General features: G+C 32.6%; 1 long non-coding RNA gene across 2 annotated transcripts in view; it reads left to right on the top strand.

The window, feature by feature from the left end:
- LOC104852906 overlaps positions 1 to 19,961 on the top strand; it is a 134,237-nt gene that overhangs the window by 59,400 nt on the left and 54,876 nt on the right. For both annotated transcript variants that reach the window (XR_777614.1, XR_777615.2), the window contains exon 6: positions 17,760 to 17,801. This is a non-coding gene — a long non-coding RNA (uncharacterized LOC104852906). The remainder of the gene's footprint in view (positions 1 to 17,759; positions 17,802 to 19,961) is intronic.

Below are 19,961 nucleotides of genomic sequence, written 5' to 3'. Positions count from 1 at the left end.
CATACATATATATATATATATATAATTTTGTTTAAATCTTATTGTAAAAGAGGTGAGTCATGTAGTTAAATTCTCATATGCAAATTTTTTCTTTAGATCTGAAAAGAAAAGCAAATGAAACAAATTACTTAAAGCTTTCTTTCCCTCCCTCCTTTATCTTCCTCCACCACGCCCCTCTCTTTCTTTCTTTCTGAGCTAAACCCTGAGCAACAGTGTTATTGCATAATCGAATTAACTTCCTTTACAAAACACTTTTGTTTGCAGGTGTTGTGCAGTTTATCAGTGAGCCTGGAATACCATGAGATAGATTACTTCTTTGAATAACCAGTTGCCAGTTAATAGTGGAGCCTTGGCTGGCTTGTTCAGAACCGTAGTCTGTACAATTGTTACAGCACTGTTTTGTGCCACAACTGTGATTTCATTTTAGATTTTTTTGGCCAGAGCCCACAAGGCAGGAAATCTAAAAATAAAGGAGAACAGGAGAATAAGAAATATTCTTTCCAGGCACACCTCTGAGATCTATACAACAAGATTAACTGATATTTGTTTTGATCCCCCAAATATAGTCAAGGATCTGGGTCCCTAAATGATTTCTGTAAAGGACCACAAAGTTTATAGTTTAGGTTTCCATGTCATGAACTCTGCCAAGGCCAGTCACATCTGCTATTGTAACTCTGAAATAGCCACAGACAAAAATATAATACGCATGTTTGATTGTGTCCCCCCAAAAGCTTTATTATCAACACATGAGGGAGGCTGGATTTTGCCTGTGGGCCATGATTTACCAATCCACATTCTAGTGCAAAATGTGCCCAAACCACATGGCTGTTGGACTCCCAGATTCCTCCCATACTTTCTGAAATTTCGAACTCCTAGGGCTTTCTAAAGGACAAATCTCGACCATAGAAGGTAATTACATTCCAAATCTAAAATTTCCATATTTCCTCCTACTGTGCTTGTATTTGTGACACGAGTAGCAGACGTTTTCCTTGGGCTACTTTCCTGGGGGGTATCATGATTTCATATCCCAGGCATCCTGGCAGATTTTCCCACTGGTTTGAACTTTTCACTTGACATACTTAAGAGCAGCGTCTAAGCTTTCCTACCATAAGAAACTTGTACACAGCTTCCAAGATCTATGCTCAGTGATGAGATTCCCATTCACTTCCACTCTAATCACTTTCTCAATTGCTCAGTTCAAAAATAGTAGGGATTTTTCACACATTTTTTTCTACATCCAGTTCTTCAGGAAATTTGTTTTCAGTGCATGAAAATCTATGCATACATCAGTAGCCCCATGCTACTTCCTACTTTGAGTTGATGTGATCTTTTCTCTAGCTACCTCCCAATCTATTTGGAATAGTGAAAGTAGCTAATTAAAGGTTAGTTTGAGCATAGCAAAATCATTTAATAAATCCTCCCTCCAAGCAGAATAAAAGACAAGATCCTCTCAGTACTACACATGGCCCTCCTGTACCTGATTTGTGCCTCCTCCCTGACCTTATGTCCCTACCCTTCCTCTGGTTTCACATGCTTTCTGTAATCCATTCGCATGAGCTTCTTTGTAGTTTTTTGACCATAGTAGTAACACTTTCACCTCAGAGAATTTCCTAGTGTTTACCTTTATTAATGGAACACATCCCCCTCATTCTGTTTAACCAGTGCTGACACCTCTTTATTTTCTTTGGTAAAGTTCTACAGTTTTGAGTCCTTATGTATTCTATTATTTATTACTGCAGTCATTTTTTCCTTTTCTCTCAAAATGCCACTTAATCAGCTTTACTTTTGGTTTCTCCCATGCCAATCACTATTATCACCTTATAAAATGCAAAATATTTATATGTTGTGTTTATTGTTTATTTCTCTATTTGTTAAATTATAAAATACCAGGGATATGATTGGTTCCTCCTTTAATTACTGATCATTCACCAGCATAGAGTAGCGCTGGACCAGAAAGAAAAGAAACCTCAAATACATTATACTAAATAAATGAACCCAAGCCTACTGGTCATATATTGCATGGTTCCCCATGTATAAAATATATATAAGGACAGAAAGCAGACTGATGATTGTCAGGGACTGGAGCAGGGGCTATGGAGAGTAACTCCTTCATGATCATGAAATTCATCTGGGTGAGCAGAGTGTGCTCGAATGAAATTGACTGATGACGGTGACTGCACAGCACTGTGAACATACAGAATGCTACTGAATTTTTCACTTGTAAATGTTTAACTTTATGTTACATGAATTTTACTTCAATTGCAAAACTGACAAAAAGCAAATCTCTAAATAGTGATTTCACTTGCAGAGACACTTGCTAGTAGAAGGGCTCACATGCCTCAGGAAATCACACAATATTAAGTTGGAGACTTGTAGAGAGATGCTGTATGCTGAAATCATACAGTGTTGGATAATTGAAAGGGCTCAGAGAACTCTTCTCATTATGCACATGGCATTAGGCTCAGTGAACCACAGATAATTTTCCTAGACAATTGTTTTGTATCCACAAACACATGGTCTATAAGCACTAGGGTGAAAGCAGAAAATACTTGCTACTACTGTAGCTGGACATTGCTCCGAAAAGATCCTTGCTTAATTTAGAAGTAACACATTTTCTACATTTCAGCTGTTCAACAAGCCCATTTTGTCCTTTGGGAATCAACAGTTCTCCTTTATTAAGAACATATCCTCAGAAACAGATAAAATGAGTGAAACAGAAATAAAAATACACAGTAACTTCAAATCACTGCAAAAATTCTTCTAACATTAGGAAATATTAGAAACCTACATTACTCTGAAGAAAATAGTTCTTAAATCTGCCCAGACTCATTCTGAACCTTTAGCTGTACATAATGGAGGGCGATTTCTGTAATATAGTAATTGGTGTTGTCTTTTTTCTATGCAACATCTGTTGGTATTTTCATTTAGTTATAATATAACTGATTTCAATGTGATTTTCAGCCTTTTATTGATCAGTGACCATCTAAAACCATGTCCCTTTAAGATATTCCAATAAACAATTTCAGAAATCTGTCCATTTGTGAATTAGATAAATTCTCAGGAAGTTTGATGTCGAGATCAAAGATGTTAAGAGCCTCTTGTTGAATTATAATGGGTGTCATTGGTGATGCCCTGACAAATATGGAGCAGACTATTCTATTGTAAAATGAATTTCCTCCATTTTAAAATGCTATTCTGACACAGTGCATGAAATTATATACTTTTGCATTTTAGAATAAGTTCATGTCCTTATGTAACAATTTCAAGTAAAAAGTAACAGGCCCTTAGTTTGCTCTTAAGTAGCATACCTGGAGTTATTTTTTTAATGTTAACTGTCTATTCTTTTTTGATTAGTACATATGTGCAACATATGATCCCATTACTTGTGGAGAGTGGGCACATGTGTATAATGCAACTTAATTCTTTTTTGATCCTCTCTCTTGTCTTCCTTGCCTGTTTCTCCACTCGCTTGACCACTCCCATTTGAGAAAGATCTAATTCATTAATTCATATTTATCTATATTTTTAACGTTGCTGTTTATTTATATTCTGGGGTTTTTTATATAAGAGAGAGGATGTGCTATTTAAACTTATGGGTTTGATTTATTTCATTTAATATTATGATTGCAAGACAATTTTAAATGGACGTTAAATGGATAACTCAAATATATCATTCTTTATGGCAGTGGTACTCCACTGTGTGTAATTACCATGTTTTCTTTATCTGTTGATAGACATAGAGACTGCTTCCAAGATTTAGCTATTATGAATTGTGCTACTATAAATGTGTATTTAAGAAGAAATATTCAACATTGCTGGCCATTTCAGAAATTTAAATTAAAACTTCTGAAGTTTCATTTTACTCCAGTAAGTATGATTATCATCAAGAAATCCAATTAGCACACATTGGTGAGACTATAGGAGAGGAGGGCCACTTTTACATTGTTGGTAGGAATATAAACTAGTACAGCCACTATGGAAATCAGTTTGGAAATTTCTCGAGAAACTAAAAGTATAAATTCCATTAAATTCTAGGTATCTTCTCCCAAAAGTTAGAGACATCATATAACAATGATGTGTGGATGTCAAGTTTTCTATTACACAATGTCCACTGTCACCACTGGTTGGCAGTCAGGGGCTAATGGCAAAGGCTCCTGTTTGTAGCTGAACTCCTGACAAAGTCATTTGAACCTTGCAATGATCCCAAAGGCATCAACTGGGTGATCATTCTCTGAAGCTCCAACAAGGTCTGAGGGATCCAGAAAACCATGGCAAATTCAATTCTTTTCTTTACATCTTTGTGACTTTCAGCTTCTGAAATTTCCAGACAGGGCAACTTATATTTTCACAAGTTAAACAAAGATTTCAAACCTTATCCTTTTGGTTTTGATTTCAAGACAATAACTTACTTTGAAGACTAAATCTAAACTCACATAATGTACTTTAATTCAGTAACTCTCTATGGTGATATGATTATTACTAAACATTCAGTTTTAGCTTAGTGTAGATTAAGACATTATTAGAATTATATCATTAAAAGAACAAAATATTTTTCAAAGAATCAAACCTAACTTTCATGTGAAGAAGTTTAGCAATAATATGGAAATTTTAAATATACCTGAGAAAACATAGGATATCAATTTAGGTGTTCATGACACTGGCTTCAGTTTTTCTACAAGATAGAAATTAAGAAAAAAGTGTTAGTACAATTGATCCCTGGATATCAATTTCCTCTATCTCATTGTGCAGCCTAAATTTTTAATACTACATTGAACTAACTAGCTTATGTTTTTGGAGATATAAATTCAATCTTTTGTAGTCTCCATTTAAATTTCAAGTTTCAAAATTTTCTTAGAGGTGATACAGTGGCCTTTTGACCTACAAATTCAATTTGTCTACCAGGGTTGGTTGTAACTCAGGTCGGTCAAATGAGGCTCAAGCTCCTCTCCACAGCCTTCAAAGTCTCTCTGTATACAGGTAGATCTTAGTGTCATTAGAGAGACAGTGACCCAGGATTTCTCTATTAACCTCACACTGAAAAGGATGGTGCAACGTTCCTTCCAGAACTCTTTAAGGGTTAAATCTGTATCTGACACCTCTGGAAGCACAAGCAGTTGGCATTCAAGACATGACTCAAGACTTTGGTTGTAATTTGAACCTAAAATTCTAGTCATGATCCATGTTGTTCATATGTCAGGCTGGTCATAACTTGAGAGCTCACTGTACTTTCTTAAAGGTTCCAGAAAATATAGATTTGTTAATATTAATATATATGCATATAACATGCTTTCAAAATTTAACACAAAATTTTGTAGGGATTTGTATATTTTTTACAGTTTTACAATAATTCTATTACTGCATATATGTAACTCTAAGTGTTCCTTTTAAAATAGTCAATTAAAGCAGCATAAAGGAAATATTTTAATGTAAAATCATGTCCATTATATTTTACTTATCAAATTTCTTTCAGTAATTTATTAGTGAAAGAGTGATGTAAAATGTTCATAACTTTCATATATTATTATTTTAAAATATAAATAAATTAGCACGTATTTACAATGTATAATGATTAAATTTATCTTGGGAATTAGGCACATGTACACAATACATCTTAATTCCTTTTACTGCCCCTTTTATTTTTCACCCATCCTTCATGCCCCTTTCTGCCATCTCTTTCTCATTTATAAAAGACCTATCTCTATTTATTATTATTTCATTTTTTACTTTGCTTCTAAATTATTTATACTTTCTATTTTTCATAAAAGAGAAACAATATGATATTCAAGCTCATGTGTCCGGTTTATTTCACTTAAAATTCTTGTTTCAAAGTTGATCTTTTTTCCTATAAAAGACTCAAATCTATTCTTTCTGACAGAGTAGTATTTCATTGTGTATAGGTAACACATTCTCTTTATCAATTTATCTATTTTGTACCATATTGGCCACTTTCAAGACTTAGGTTGAATTTTCCTATCATAAACATGAGTGTGCATGCATCACTGTTAATCTGGTGTCTTTAAAACTTTGGGGAAGAGAAATAGAAGAGGAATAGCTTTGTCAAAGAGAATCTCCATTTTTAGTTTTTGGAGAAATATCAATAATGAATTCCATACTTTTTGTACTAGTTTGCATTCCCATCAATAATGTAGAAGGATTATTTTCCCCTAAAGCCTCACAGTATTGTTATTATTTGTTTATTCATGTAAGTTGCTGTTTTTTTAATTGGGTCATCATTTGTTCTGTTTGGTCTAATTCTTTTGAATTATTTATATATTTTAGATCTCTAATAGTCCTCTGTGCAGGAAGTACATGGCAAAAAAATGCCTTCTTATTCTGTAATTTAACTCTATACTCTTTTTAGTTGTTATCTTTGCTGCACAGTCTTTCTTTTTTAATTTGATATAATCCAATTGATCAGTCCTTGACGTTTTCTGATCAGTCCTTGACGTTTTTTCACGTGACTAGGGTTCTGTTCAGAAAGTTCTTGCCTGTGCCTATGTTTTCAAAAGTTTTATATGTTGTATCTTCAAGTAGATTGTTTTAAGATTTAGATTTTTCCCTGTTTTGTTGTTATTTTAGTACATGGTGAGAGATAGGGAACTATTTGCATCTTGTGCATGTGGATAGCCAATTTCCTAGGCACCATTTGTTACAGGGGCTGTCTTTTTCCAGTGTATGTTTTTGCCGCCTTTGTTAAAGATCAGATGGCTGAAATTGCTTGGGGTTTTTTCTGTGTCCTTTACTCTGTTCCAGTGATCCACATGTCTGCTTTTGTGTCATACCATACTTTTTTTTAAATCACTATAGCTTTCTAATATAACTTGAAATCTGGGATTGTGATGCTCCCTGCTTTGCTCTTGTTACACAGGATTTCTTCTTTACCAGTTCCAGATCCTTTTTAAGATTTTTTCTATTTCTATGAAAAATGTCATTGGAATTTTGATTGAGACTGTATTAAATCTGTATGGACTTTTTGATAGTAGGGCAATTTAAAAAGTATTGGTTTCTTTCTATCAAGAAACGGGTATCTTTCCATTTTTTGATGTCATTTTGTTTCTTTTTTTAAGAATTTACACTTTTTGTTAAGTCTTTCATTTTCTTTGTTAGATTAATTCCTACATTTTCAATTTGCCTTAAACCTGTTTGAATGGCATAGTTTTCTTAATTTCTTGACCCACATTTTTACCATTTACGAATTCAGTTGTTATAGTATTTTAGCATCCTATTATATAATCTTTACAATTCAACATTTTTATTATTTATTTATTTATTTTGAACTGGGGAATGAACTTGGGACCTTGTGAGGCAGGCAGTGGAACCACTGAGGTAATTTCCCAGTCCTAAGATTAATATACAATCTTTACAATGCAGTATTTCTTTATATTATGACATTATATATCACTGTTCAGTAATCCAAATATAAATTCCTTCACCACACTTAGGTCTTTTTTGCCGTAATATTAAAAGCCATCTTGATCATCTTCTTGGAGTTGCTCAGAAGATTCTAGAGAGTCCTTTGTTTAGACACATAAGCTTCTATTTAAGTGGTTGTAGAAAATTTCTAGAGATTTCGTCCTTATTTTTATAAGGTTTTTAAAAAGTAATCAGGGATGGAGTAAGTTTCTTAAATGTCAATAGTTTTTGTATTGTTTGTTTATTTGTTATAATATTTGAAATTACTAGAAAAGCCAGACCTCCTAATCTCTTCCATTAAACAATTCTGATTTTAATGGTTGTTTCTTCATATTTATGCCATTTTAAATTAAACTTCTGAATACCAACTTAAGCTAAGGAGGTAAAGATTCTTCCCATCAGCTTAATTCTTATTCTTTCCATGTAGAATGCTCACATCACCCTAATGTATGAACAATAAGTTCTAATAAGGAATATAAGTTGTTGGGATAGACCCCCTTTCATAAGGACAGTCATCATTTAGGTTAAAATTTTAAAGGCTGGGAATAATTAGAGATCTTCAATCTGTCTAACTTTGGTTTGAGTACAATTATAAACTCTATTTTAATAAACAGGAATAGAACCACACAAATTCCTTTCCTTTTTTTTCTTTCATTGAGTTTAGAGGTACTTTTTAGGCATACAGTACAGTTACATTCATCATTGGGATCTTGTACCTTCACATGATATATCTTGGTTATTATTTTCCCATACCCCTGCCGTTCCTTCATTCCCTTCACTCTTCCCTATTTACAAGGACTTTGTTTCCATTTTTTCCTTTTCTCATTTTTTTCTCTTTCCTTCCTTCCTTTCCCCTACCCTTCCCACTTCCTTTATTCCTTTAGCCATTTTCTTCCTATTTCACATTATTAATTTGAATCTTAATTACACCTTTCATTTTTCACACAAGAGAAACAATTCAGAATTTACATGTGTGTCCTATTTAATGAGAGTATGGCCTTGATAGGCATCCATATAGCTATAAATGACTCTAGTTTCTCATTTTTTTATGGCTGAGTAGTACTCCATGTTATAGAAAAACCACATCTTCTTTATCCAGTCTCCATTTGATGAGCACTTGGGCTTTTTCCAAGTTTTGGCTATTACAAACTATGCCACTATATACATGGGTGAGCATATATCACTGTGGAATGATTCTTTTAATTCTTTTGGAAAGATACCCAGCATGTCAAATTCCTTTCTTGAGTTATGCTTCATGCACATTGTCTTTCAATAGCTAAACAGATTAGGAGATTTGATGCTCATTCACATTTTTGTAAGAGTAGTACATAATTAACAACATAAATAAGAATCATCATGCTAAACAGGGACATAGATCTATGGTACCAATGCATAAGTAGATTTGCATAAATGCATAAAATATTTTTCTCCAATGGCTTGCTAGGAAGCTGTTGATACTGATCTATAAAGAAATTTTCATTTTAACCAAAATAGCCAAAAGTGACCAATGTACTTGAGACAATTACCTTCCAGAGTGGCCCCAAACATCACCACTTGGTATTCTCACCATTCCATGCACCAAGATTGGCTAGTGTGACCCAGTATCACATTGCAAACAGTAGTAACAGTAGGTCACTTCTGAAATTACAGTATGACAACCAAAGTTGCTGATTTGTAAGCTCTCTCCTAAGTTCCGGATCTCTCTTGATTGACATGCTCAGAGGAAACAAACTTGATCATTTGTCAGAAGCCTTCTATAGATGTCCACATGGCTAGGAGTCATTAACTTCAGACTAGCAGCCAGTAACGTACTGAGGATACACAAAGCCATATGAGTAAACGTAGAAGAGGATCCTATTCCAAATTATTCCTTGAGAAGATTTCATCTCAGCTAGACTAAAATACTTTCAGTTTCTGGCATAAAATCAGGTAAGCTTCTCCCAGATTCTTGACCTCAGAAACTGTATGATAGTAAATGTTTTTTTATTCATGCTTAAAATTATAGGTGATTTTTATGCAATTAGGTAATTTAAATGGTTTTGAATCCTTGATTGATTTATGTTATCCCCAAAATTGTAAAACTTTATTTGGAAATGAAAATAAATTTATAATTTGTTAAAATGTGTGAGATGTAGTAAAAGCAGTATTGGAAGAAAATAGTATTAGACAGGAAAGATCTATAATCAGTATAATAGTTTCCTAATTTGATAAAATTGTAACTTAATAAAATTTCCATTCATTCTGGGATGAGGTGGAATTTCAATATTGCTTTCATCTGAATCTTTGGAATGTCCAGTGATGGTGAACATTATTTCATATGTTTATTTGCTGCTGCTACTTCTTTATCTGAGAAATGTCTATTCATTTCACATGCCCATATTTGAATTGGGTCATTATATTTTGGGGGTCTGAGGTTTTTTAGTTCTTTATTTGTTTTAGGTAGTAGAATTTTGTCTAAGGAACAGCTGTTAAATTTTTTCTCCACATTTTGGTTGTCTCATAGCTCTGTTGGTCTATCTTTCAGTGCAGAAGCTTTTTAAAGAGATAAGGTCCCAGTTGTTGATAAGTTGTGCTAGTTCCCATTTTACTTAGAATTTGTTCATAAAATCTTTTCTTATGCCAAAGTCTTTAAGAGTTCTGCCTAACTCATCTTCCAGCAAGTTTAGTGTTTCTGTTTTAATATTTAGATCTTTAATCCAGCTGGATTTTAGTTTTGTGCATGGTGAAATGTACAGGTCTAGTTTTAACGTTTGACAAATTGAAATCCAGTTTTTCCAACACCATTTATTAAATATCCTCCAGTGAGGATATTTGGCTCCTTTGTCAAAGATGAGGTAGCCAAGTATGTCTGGATTTGTTTCTGCATCTTCTAATCTATTCCACTGATACCTAACTCATTCCAGCAAGTTTAGTGTTTCTGTTTTAATATTTAGATCTTTAATCCAGCTGGATTTTAGTTTTGTGCATGGTGAAATGTACAGGTCTAGTTTTAACGTTTGACAAATTGAAATCCAGTTTTTCCAACACCATTTATTAAATATCCTCCAGTGAGGATATTTGGCTCCTTTGTCAAAGATGAGGTAGCCAAGTATGTCTGGATTTGTTTCTGCATCTTCTAATCTATTCCACTGATCTCTGGGTCTGTTTCTTTGCCAGTACCACGCTGCTTTTATCCCAGTGGCTCGGTAATGTAGTTTCAAGTTGAGGATTGTGACACATGTTTTTGTTGCCTAGAGTTGTTTTTGCTATTCTAGGTCTCTTCTTGATTCAAATTAATATTTGGATTTTTTTCAAGTTAATTGAAATATGCTGTTGGAATTTCAAGTGGGATTGCACTGAATCTGCATAGCTATTTTGCAAATATGGCCATTTTCACTATATTTGTTCTTCCTACTCAGGAGCAAGGGATGTTGTTTCATTTTCTGATATCTTCTTCAATCTCTTTTCACAGTGCCCTAGTTTTCAGAATAGAAGTTTTTGTTTTCTTTCATTAGGTTGTTTCCTAGGCATTTCTTCTTATTGATGCTATTGTGAAAGGAACTTTTATCCCATTTCTCTCTCAGTGAGTCTGTTGTTCATGTACAAGAAGGCTATTGACTTCTCTGTGTGGACTGTATCCAGCTACTCTACCGAATTTATTTTCGAAGTCTAGAATAGTTTTGGTGAAGTTCTTGTGGCCTTCTATATAGAATATCATGTCATCTGCAAATAATGACCATATGATTTCTTCATTTCCTATCTTTATTCCTTTTTATTTTTTCTCTTGTCTAATTTCTGTGGATAGTGTTTACAAAACGATATTGAACCAATATGATGATAGTGGGCATCCTTGTCTTGTTCCTGATTTAGTATGAAGGATATCAGCTTTTGACCATTTATTATGATATTGGATGTTGGTTTTTCATAGATGATGGGTTTTTATCAGGTTGAGAAAGAGACCCTCTGCTCCAATTTTCTGTATGGTTTTTATTGAAAGGATTTTGAATTTTTGTTGAACAGTTTTTCTGCATCTACTGAGATGATCATATAATTTTGTCCTTGGCTTTATTAATATAGTATATTAAATGTATTGATTCACTTATGTGGAACCATCCCTGCATCCCTGGGATCAAACCCGCTTGTTCAGCATGTATAATTTCGAAGGTCCTCTGCATTTTGCTTGCCAAATTGAGGATTTTTGCATTTATGTTCATTAAGGAGATTGGCCTATCATTCTCTTTTTCAGTTGAGTCTTTCTCTGCTTTTGTGATCAAAAGCTACTTTCTTTTAGGAATGAATTTGGGAGTGTTCCCTTTTAATTTCATTGAAGACTTTAAAAAGTAATGGCGATTTTTCAAGGGATCATGTTATTTTTATCCTGCATTCTGTTTATGTGGTATATTGCATTCATTGATCTGCATACAAATTACCTTTACATTACTGGAGTAAAAATAGAAATCTTGGTGTGTGACCTTTTAAATATATTCTTTAATTTGGTATGCATTTTATTAGAGATTGTTGCATATGTGTTCATAAAGACATTAATCTACAGTCCTCTTGCTGTTGTGTCTTTTTCCAGTTTTGGCATTAGGAAGATGGCATCATTGAATGAGTTGATAAGTGTATCTTCACTCTATATTGATAAAATATTTTGAGAAGCATTGGCATTAGTTCTTCTTTAAAAGTTTGGTGAAATTCATCCATTAAGTCATCTGGTCCTGGGCTTTTCTTTGTTGGAAAACATTTCATTACAACTTCAACCTTATTACTTCTAATTTATCTGTGGGTTCTTATATCCCTTTGGTTCAATTTTGATAGGCTGTGTCTAGAAGCATGTCCATTTCTTATAGATTAGTATTCCCTAGTAATCCTATAGATTTCAGTGATATCTTTTGTAACAGTCCCCTTTTTAAAGCCCAATTGTATGGATTGGATCTGTTCTCTTTTTTTTATTAGTTTGAATAAGAGCTTATCAATCATGTTTATCCTTTCAAAGAACCACCTCTTTGTTTTATTGATCCTGTGATTTTTTTTTTTTGTATCTTATCTCATAAATTTCAGCTTTATTCTTTCTTCTGTTGGGGTTGTTTCTATTTTTCTAAGACCTTGAGATTCATGATTAGTTTATTTGATATATCTCTTTTTAATGTAGGTGCTTATGGATATAAATTTTAGAACTGCCTTTGCTAATTCTAGATTTTGGCATGTTGTATACTATTATCATTTGTTTTTAGGAATTTGAATTTTTCCCCTGCTTTATTCACAAATGAGGTCTTCGATCTCTGTGTTTATATAATTTTTACATTTAAAAATTATTGATTTGTAGTTTTATTTTATTATAATTTGATAAGATGCAAGAAATTATCTCTTGTTTTTGTTAAGGCTTCCTTTATGACCTAAAATATGATCTATTTTTCAGGATGTTCCATGACCTCCAGAGAAGGATGTGTATTCTGTAGTTATTGGAGTGAATGTTCTATAGCTATCTGTTAAAACTTTTAATTCATAGTGTAGTATAACTCTATCTTTCCTTGTTCATTTGCTATCTGGATGACCACTCTATTGGTGAAAATGGAGTGTGAAAGTCACCAACTATTATTATATTGGGAACTTTGTGTCTCTTTATATTCTGACAGAGGATTAATATTTTACATATATAAAAAATTCAAAAACATTAACTCCAAAAAATTAAAAGAGCCCAATCAACAAATGTGCAAATAAATTTAACAGATGCTTCACAGGTAAAGTACAAATGAGGGGCTGGGAATATAGCTCAGTGACACAAGAGCACATGGAAACAAGAGTGCAGGGTAGGGCAAGGGGGTTGACTAGAGAGTTAAAATGATCAAAGTAAATTATGCACATGAAAATCTAATCTGTATAACCAATAAAAGCATGGAGTGAAAAGAAAAACATCTGTAAATCGCTTCTAAATACAGAAGGTGACCCTTGGCCTTCAAGTACCAAAAGAATGAAGATCACACTCCCACACCCACAAGGCACTAAATTCTGTGAAATCTATATGAGTTGAGAAGAGTCATGCTTGATCGGGAAAGAAACATAGTTAAGCCAACACCACAATTTTCATCCATGAGCCACTGAAAAGAGAACTTTGAAAATTTGTACATTGATTTTGGGCCCACAGGAACACTGGCAATACATCCTCACTGTGTTGAGACACTACATCTGTGGTGATTTGTAAACCAGCCTAAAATACCTATTGTTTTAAGTGCTTAAAGTGGAAAGTAATGGGAATTCACATATCAGCTCTCAGCCAGATGTTTACTAAATGTACAGACATTTATTTTGCAAATAAAAGAATGCATGAGCACAAACAAGAAAGACAATACATCCAAAATAAATGCCGTGATTCTGATGATCAGAGACTGAGTGACTTGGAAAACGTACACATAGACATATCCCATATTTACTATTGATATAAGTAAAAGGGTAGGACAAATGTAAAATCCTATATTTAGTAAAAGTATATTTTCAAAAATATTTATTAATAAAAATATGCAGGTTGAGACCAAGGATTTAGCTCAGTTGTGCTGCTGCCTTCCTTGCAAGCAAAAAGTCCCAAGTTTAATCCCTGGTAACAAACAAACAAACAAATACAAAAAACAAAAAATATGCCGGTTGAAGTAAATAAAATTGATTTCATTTAAACATTGTTAGATATAATTTGCAAAACTGGCTAATTGAGAAAAATAAATTATGAATATGCAATCGATGTATAGTTGAAAATGCTTTTACTGCAATAGGTATTTTTTAGCAAACCTTCATCAAATACCCAGTGGTTGATTTAATATATAATAAATGGATCTCTAATAATACTTGAGATTTAAGATGATATATATATATATATAAATATATATATATTAATAGGATAAGATAAGAAAACTTTTAACACTGCACCCAGTACCATATTCTTCTAGCTATAATAAATAAACTGATGTGTCTGCCTATGAATACTCAATTTTTAACAGAGACCTGAGATTTGATAAAGACAAGATAATCCAAATAGAGCATGTGTGTCTCTGAGTACACATTATGAGAATTAGTAACACAATTATGGTGAGCATTTCCACAACATGCTACCTGCAAGCTAGAGAACCAGAAAAGGTAAAGCTATAATTACAAAGAATGTGTTGGTCTGACAGCCTTGGAACCAGTGATGTTACTGTCATTCCTAGGCTGAAGGTCTTACAATGAGTCTCTTTTTAAGTCTCTAGAGTCTGAGTGCCCCAGATCCAGGGAGCTGATATCCAAAGGAGGGAGCAGAAGAATGTTTGAGTTCAAGAAGGAAGTGCAAATTCACCCTTTCTCCAACTTTTTTCTACTTGGCCCTTAAAAGGATTGGAAGATTCCTATTTACATAAGCAATGGTGAACCTTTACTAAGGCCACAGACTCATACGCTAATCTTTTTAAAATATCCTCAAAGATATACCCAGACATGTTTTAGCAGTTATATTAGTATCTCTTAAGCCATTGAATTTGTCATATAATATCACAATACTTAAAGAAGTAAACATTCTTGAACATTAATATTGAAAGTTATTTTCTTATTATCCCTTTCTCTTTAATATCAAATCAACCCATTTACAAGAAAGTTTCCTAATTTTCTGTTCAACTTCCCTGAGTCATATAGCAATGGATCAGTCACAATTGAAAATACCATCATCTAATTAGGTGATCTTTCTATGAAAATAAAGGCATACCCAAAAGTCTTACAAAAAAGTCTATATAATTATTTCCATGCAATTAAAGTACTCCTAAAGTTTGATTTATCCAATGTACAACAACAGAGATTGTTATTTTTCTACTTGGTCATGAAAGTAATTTTGCTTATCTATTTGCTCTTCATTTTTTAGTAATTCACATTTTAATTTTGCCAAACAATTTGTACTGATCTTCTTAAGCAAAGAAAATATTTTTCATTCATCATGATAATTTTCAGGTCTAATATATTTTTTCTTATAAATATTTTACTATGATTAATAAAAGGAATGATTAATAAATGGGATGAATATTCCTTTTTTTGACATACTGGGGATTGAACTCAGGAACTTATGCTTGCCAGGTAGGCTCAGCATCACTGAGATACATCCTGGGCCTAAATGGGATGAATATAAAATTGTGTATTTGAACAAATTGATAATATAAATTTATGAAGTGAGAAATTTTTATAGCATATGTAAGCCAAAATTAAATTGAAATTTTAAAATTCTGCTGCTTATAAATAATATAATGAAGCTATTAAACGCTGAATAAATATCAGCAAAATATAGCAAGTATTAGAAGAAAACAAACAATTCAGTTTGAAATAAATGAATATTTTCATTGTGGCCTAGCAAAAAAATCTATTCATTAAAATAAATTATACTTCCATTTTTAGATTTAATTACTGTCCAGAATATATGGAGAATGATGCAAAGCAAAAGGTAAATTCCTTAGAGTGTTAAAGTTACAGAACGTCAATACAAATATAGCCCTCAAAATTAACTTAGAATTGCAAACATTAAAAAAAAAACCTTCAAACATATCACAAATGAATTTGAATGAAATGACTATGAAATTGAAATAAAAAGAAAATACAAGAGAGAAAATGAGTGATAGAAACAGGAATTAGAACAAAAGAAAATATTCTAATGCAAAAGATAACATTAACAGATATTACAAATAATAACATACGTATTGGTAGCTTTTTAAAATTTTATTTGCACATATTTGTACATGATGATTACATTCACTATGGGGACTTGATACATGTACCTAACACATCTTAATTCTTTTTACTTTCCTTCCCCCATCTCTTAATTTCTTTTCCATTTGCAAGGAGCTTAAATATCATATGGTATCTTTTAAGTGAGAAAATCGAAGTATACACAATTTGGTGAGAAAAGAAGACAGATAACAGAAAACGGGGATAGAATTGTGTGAAAGAATGTGTAATTACATGTTATTGATTTTTTCATGATGTTAAGATTCCTTCAATTCAGTGCCACTAAAATTTTAAGATTAAAATTACACTCTAAGTGTTATAGTAAGGTCAAAGAAAAATAATGCCTCAATTTAAGTATTTTTTTACAGCTGATACCCATAAATTAGAAAATATTTTATATTTGCTGAAAATATAAATATTTTACATAATTCAACAAATGCACATGTATAATAAGCGATTATTAACTGTAAGTTTTAAAGATAAGTGCAAGCAAAACAAGAAAACAGAAAAAAGTCCACATCAAATGTCATTCATATTAATTGAAATCTAGAGCTATGGTAGAGGTCATAAAATGTTATGCTTATGAGTTTGATTTTAATTCTGTAGGAAATTTTAAGAATTTGGAATAAACAATGAGAGATATATCTTGGGAAAATAATTCTTATGAATTAGATTGTGTGAACCTATAGTTAAGTGGTCTTAATATTAAATTGAATGCTTGTTGCTAATTATTTACATTTCTAGGATTTCTGAGATGTAACTCCAGAAAGGTGCAAACTTTGTCTATATTAATCTTGGCCTGAGTGTCAGTAAATACTTGCCCTTATATATATTTTATTGAATAAGACAGTGATTATAGAACAGTTGTATAAATTCATAAAACCAACACAACAAATATAAAAAAAATTAACAAAGTTATATTCTAACATGGAGGCAGGAGATTAAGATGGAGTAATCTGGCTGAACAAATAGACAAGACCTGTCAATCATAGACACCCAAGACAAATGCACAGAAGTTTCCAAGCCTTGTTCCTGGGAACAGAAAGTGCTATATTCAATTCTTCTATTATGATATTAGGCATGTTGTTAATAATAGAATAGCTTAGATCTGATGTCAGGCTGAAGAATGGGAGGTTTCCTAAACCATATACCAAATAATAAATTATTCATTGAAAAAAAGTACATATTTTTGTGAGAACAGTATCTCTTCATTTTAGCCATGACTTTTTCCTCTCTACTTGGTCTCATCTTTAATATTCTGTCTAGGGACTCTACCACAAGCAGATGAGGCCACAAGAGAAGAGATTTTTGCATTCTAGCCCTGGATTAAGGCCATGGTTGTATCCTAGGAGAATTAGGGTACAGTGTTTCTTATCTCTTCCAGAATCATTCTGCTAAACTTCTATTCTGGGTGTACGGGACTAGAAAAATCAATATCCCTTTTACTCACTGGGTCCTACTCAAGCAGACTCTCTGCCACATAGGGAGCAGGGTGAACATACTTGGCTTTCACTCATCGCTTCCTGGACCAGAGGTTCTGCATCAGAAGGACAAGTTGATAATATGAAGGGAGACCTTATATTTCTTTTTTCATATAGGAGGGTATCACTATTGAAAAGGTGCACCTTTATCTCTTTCAGCTGCTTCTACACAATTCAAGAGAGGTTCTGATCCGGAGACAGGTAGGTGAGAAGATTACGGTAGCACAGCTTAGTGGTATTGACTTTCTTTGAAATACAGTGTGAAAAGAAGGATGAAAACAGCAAATATTATCAACCTTTCCAAGAATAAAACAAATTCTGTAAGTAGATCACACTCACACATATCACAGTAAAGGCATAAGAGATTTTAAAAAAGAAAATCTTTAAAAAATGAGAAAATTCAGTGTGTATCACAGTTCCCTGAAATAGTAGATTATGCTTTTATCAGAACCAAAGGGAGACGCCAGAACGCAAGGGAAGAACATACCTTGATTGCTCAAATGAAAAATAAACAAAACAAAACACTAAAAAACCCAACAAAATGTTTTATAATCAGCAAAGTTATCTTCCAAAATGTAAGGTATGCACAATTTTTCCAAGATAAATGAAAAAGAAGGCAATTTGTTGGTAAAAAACAAACAAACAAAAAAGTCTGCCTTATAATACAAAAGGAAATTCAGCATACTAAAACAAACATGTATCAGACACAAATTGGAGCTCACAATGAAAAAAATGAACAAATAGCACTGGTAAATGTAATTATCCAGATAAATTTAAAAGACATTATGTTTGAATATTTGTTCTTTTTTACACAAATTTATAAACCAATTCCATAAATCAGCATATACACATTTGTATTGTTGGGCTTAATTTATACATGTATTTTTCAGTAACAGCAGAAGAAAAGGAGGAAAATAAACTTGTATTGGAAAAAGGAAATGATAACAGAGGGTGACTGAAAAGAGAAAAACAATGAAGAAATGCAGAAATTAGTAAAGTTTATATAAAAAATTTTATATATAGCTACTGTACCTTCTAAAATTTTCTTATAGGTTGAAAACATAGTGGGCAGAAGAGGTATACCATGCAAGGTGTGGCTTGAATTGAGAGTGGCTATATTAATAACAGACAAAAGTGGATTTTAAAGTAAGATTCTTACAAGATATAATAAGATTTTGTAATAACGGTGGCAAAGCATTAGAATGATGTCATTTATGTACATAGATAGGAATAAATAGGGAGCTGCATGCTATATCATACACACATGATATCATACATACATGATATACATACATGATATCATACATACATGATAGGTGACAGAGAATGAGTAGATGAATGAGAAGAGAACACACAGTCAGGAATGAATGAGTGGACGTTATTATGATCTTGTAGAAACTAAGCTAAAAGATTATGAGAAACTTCATGGCAACACATTAAACATCTACAATTAAATAGGCTTACAGAGACATGTAATTAGTGAAACATTCAAATCGGGATAAACCTAGATAAAGTAACAGGATTGAATAAGAAATTAAATATTTTTTCCTAGTATAGAATGTGAGGGCATAGAAAGTTTCACAGGTGAATTCTAGCACATAGATAAAGAAATAGCTCTATTGTATTATTTATCATAGTGAAAAGAGAGTAAAACTGTTTGTATTTCCTTTCTGAGACAAATGGCAATGCTCTTAGGCAAGACTGAAGGCCATGCCCAGGAAATCACAAGATGCAATAGAAAAAAAGGAATAATAATATATCACCTCAGTTATAAGTTCCAGGAGACTAAAATAAAGTTTAAGGACAGAAAATTGAAGAATACTGAGATTGAAATAAATAATATAAACCACTTTTTAAAAACAGACAATTAGAAGTAATAAGAACTGAATTCTAGTCTTAGTTTTCCCAATAATAAGTTTTAATAGAGAAGGGAGGAGGGGGTGAAGGGAGGGCAGGCCTATGGGGAAAATGAGAACCAATACCTGACATGTAAAGATACAAGATCCCAATGATAAATGTAACTGTACTGTATACTTTAAATGTACCAATAAACTCCATGGGGAAAAAAAAAGCTAGTGAGTAGAAAAAAATAGAATATAAACCCAAATTTTTGTATAAATCTACATAAATCTTAACCCTGAGGAATATACTGCCATTTTTCACTTTGTAAAAAATCCACAATTGCTATTATGTGTGTACAGTGTGTGTGTGAGTGTGTGTGTATGTATGTGTGTATGGAGGATGACTCACTTTAATAAACTGCAAAACAAATGGGAGAGTTGAGAAATCAAAGACGTGAAAATTTCTCAAGAGAATAAACTATACTCAATCACTCAAACTATATATATATATATATATATA

This window comes from Fukomys damarensis, unplaced genomic scaffold, assembly GCF_012274545.1.
Source record: "Fukomys damarensis isolate Sample0158 unplaced genomic scaffold, DMR_v1.0_HiC HiC_scaffold_18, whole genome shotgun sequence".
In the NCBI taxonomy this organism is placed as follows: Eukaryota; Metazoa; Chordata; class Mammalia; order Rodentia; family Bathyergidae; genus Fukomys; species Fukomys damarensis.
Note: the sequence above shows the minus strand (reverse complement) of the source record. Positions and strands in the feature narration are given on the sequence as shown.